The sequence below is a fragment of the Lolium rigidum genome, chromosome 3, assembly GCF_022539505.1.
Source record: "Lolium rigidum isolate FL_2022 chromosome 3, APGP_CSIRO_Lrig_0.1, whole genome shotgun sequence".
Taxonomy (NCBI): Eukaryota; Viridiplantae; Streptophyta; class Magnoliopsida; order Poales; family Poaceae; genus Lolium; species Lolium rigidum.
The window spans coordinates 111,342,877-111,346,678 of NC_061510.1; positions in this window are offsets into that span (position 1 = coordinate 111,342,877).

Genomic DNA, 3,802 nt, shown 5'->3' on the forward strand with positions numbered 1-3,802 from the left:
CCTATGCTTAGGCACCCTAGCCGTTACATGAGTACTATCGATCAATCCTGTGAAGCAATGAATAGACAATAATGATTGTGACCATATCATTGTATGAAGAATTGAACGAGCATGAATTGTGCTCACCAGAAATATGGGAACCACATGTATATGACCTTGATCTTGGGTGGTGTGTAATGTTGGCTTGATCATTTCACCTCTGAGCTTCCTAACTACAAACAACATATGCTAGAAGTAGCAAAAAATGGTCTCCATAGATCGTCTGAATGTGTTATGGATCACTCTGAACCTCTGAAAGTACATGGAGCCCTGATAACCCCCAAGTGCAGGGGACCACCGCAGTACAATTTGATAAGTATTTAAGTGTCGAACCCACGAAGAGCTAAAGGTAAACTATATATTCTCTAAAGCCCTATAACCCACTTATATGGCATTTTATGCAAAGCTAGGATCTAAGGTGTGTGTGTAGAGGTTTTACTAGAAACTATAAGTGCTAAATTTAAAATGCAAGAAGTAAAATGGAAGACAAGTAAAGTGCAATAAAGTAAAATACAATGATATGAAGTCAAGTGAAGTGGAGTAACTCGTGAGAGCAAGTGTTCAGGCACAATTAGTGAAGCTCATTATAGTCCTTTTAGTGAGTGTTCTAGAGAGGAGCCATAGATAGGTGTAGCCATGGACATGAGCAAGTACACCCCTATTGATTGATCCTAAAGCCATCGGAATGTGCAAAAAAAGGAATTATTAAGACATGCATCTAAGAATGTCCAACCACCGTTGTAAGTTTAAAGGTCCCCATAATTTGACCCTCCGCTAACATGCATCCAAGAATCAGGACAATGTTTCTGTTGCTCCCGCTATCCCTCATCCTATCAACATGCAACGGTGATAACCTTATGCATCACATTTACATATGTGTGCACTCATATATCAATACAAAAGATCATCATAGAAGATACAAATACTTGTATGCAACCAACAACAAACTATATAACAATTTCCATGAACAATTCACTACTCAAACATCAACATAGAGATACAATAGATCATGTGAAAACAATATATTGCATCATACATCATATTTGCCAAGATATTACCGAGGGGTTGATGAATAGTTGTTGTAGATGTTGATGAAGATGATGAAGATGGTGTTGATGCCCTCACCGGAGGGGGCGTGGAGTCCACCGGAGGCGATTCCGACAGCGTTTCCCCTCTCCGATCTTCGTCGGCGATGGCCTGCTGCCTCTTTGTCTCTGTGTTTTTGATCTACGCCACCGTAGCCTCGATGAACCCCCACGGGTAGTATATATAGTAGTTTTTAGGGTAAAACAAGTCAGTTCGCGAGGGGGAGGGAGCGCCACCCCTCTCTTTCCCAGACTGTTAACCTCCTGGTATCCCACTTTAGCTCATTTTTTGTCTCGAAAATTCCGAAGCGTGGCCCCTGACCTTTCCATTTTTGGAGTCCCATAACTTCTGTAATGTCAAAAACACTAAAAAGTGGCGTTTTCTGCCAGTCAGAATTAGAACCGGAGGAGGGGGATTGTTTGGAAAATCCCCTAAAACATCATAAAACATGGAATAACATTATATAAGATGCAAATATGTAGCAATATGTTGCAATAAAGTGCAAAGTTCATGTATGCATTTTACATGCATCAAGCCCCCATGGTTTTGGTAATTAATGACAATCCCTATGGACTAATGTTTGCATTGAGATATATTTATAGGAGTTTTCCATAGGCAATGTTTGAACCATTTGTTGGCTTCAAGGTTGCAATAAGAAGCAAATGAAGATGATCAAGTGTCAAGTATGTTTTGAAGATCACGATGAAGTGTGCCCTCAAGTGTATATTCAAGCATCTACATAAGGAAGAATGAAGAAATGAAGTGCAAGTTCAAGACGAGCCACCATGAAGAGATCATATGCTTGGAGCTTGCCTTTCATACGGTGATCATGGATATGTGAAGATGCGCCGAAGAAGAAGCTATCCCATACTGGATTATGGGGGAGCAATCTGTAAGACTTCATTAAACAAGCACAATCAAGAAATGTGTTCCATTTTGTTGCTGTCAAGGTCATCATCATCAAAATCAAGTGGAATGTGCAAGGTTAAGGTTTGCTTTTGATAGGGTTTCTTTCTTACCGATCTTGTGGCTTAGTTGGGAGACCGGTTTGTAAGTTAGTTTCCGTACTATCTAGAGGGCTCTCGAGTGAGTAACTCGATCGTATCGTTTGGAGAGAGCTCAAACCTTTACATTCTTGCATCATCTTGCTTGGTTTTTATTTGGATCTTATCGTGTGGTGATTTAGAGCTTGTGGTTATTTCCATGACAAGTTCTAGTTCATCAAAAACGGATTTGGTATGTATCACTTGTTGACAAGGTATCAACTTGTCAATGCCTATGGATTGTAGGCTAGGGTTTAGTTGGAAGTAGAGGGCAAGTAGATCTCGAAGGTTTCAGCCGAAAAGTACTCGACGATTGTGAGAACTAGGGTTTGTAAACAATGATTCGATTATCTCTGCGTCCCTCGACTCCCCCTTATATAGGAGGCGGAGCCGAGGGATTCGTGCTATACAAGTTACAAAGTCCGGGAAGGTTTCTAACTCATCCCGTAACATTACAAATAAGACTTTCTATTACAATTCTAGCTTTCCTTAATAATATCTTGGGCCTCCGAATCTTCTTATTCTTCGGGCAATGGGCCTTCAGTAAACCCCGGGTACTATCTTCGGCAGGCCCATTTGGGATGCCTATGTCAGTAGCCCCCGAGATTTTGCTTGAATCGTAGGGTCAAGGAAAATCTCTACTGTTTATTTTTATTCGACAGCTTCGACTTTTTCTATATTTCTTCTCATAAACATCTATATTGTACAGGGATGATGGTAGTTGGGGCTAGTTCATCTGACGGATCAGGTACTAGTTAACTGCTCTAGTGGCAATCCGCAAAAACCTACTTCAAGATCACGTCCCTGGACATGACCTCGGGATACTGGTGTAAACTTCGACAAGTGCCGCTTAAGGTCTTACCATTCTGTCGAGTCCCAGTAAAATTTATCGGGTACCTAATGACAAGGGATTAACTTGTCAATGACTATGGATTGTAGGCTAGGGTTTAGTTAGAAGTAGAGGGCAAGTAGATCTCGAAGGTTTCAGCCGAAAAGTACTCGACGAATATGAAAACTAGGGTTTGCAGACAATGATTCGATGATCTTCTCGTCCCTCGACCCCCCCTTTATATAGGTGGAGCCGAGGGATTCGTGCTATACAAGGATTACAGAGTCCGGGATGGTTTCTAACTCATCCCGCCAAATTACAAATAACACTTCCTATTACAACTCTATCTTTTCCTAAAATACATCTTGGGCTCTCGAGTCTTCTTATTCTTCGGGTAGTGGGCCTTCAATAAACCCCGGGTACTATATTAGGCAGGCCCATTTGGGATGCCTATGTCGAGTAGCCCCCGAGATTTTGCTTGAATCATAGAGTCGGGAAAATCTCTACTGTTTATTTTTACTCGAAAGCTCTAACTTTCATACTTTTTCTCATAAAATTCTGTATTGTACAGGGATATCGGTAGTTGGGGCTAGTTCATCCGACGGATCGGGTACTAGTTAACCGCTCTAGTGGCAATCCGCAAAAACCTACTTCAAAATCACGTCCCTGGACATGATTTCGGGATACCGGTGTAAACTTCGACAGGCGCCGCTTAAGGTCTTACCATTCGTCGAGTCCCAGTCAAATTTATCGAGTACCTAACGCGTCCGTTAGGATTTTTCTTCGTATCTGTTGATACGGATAA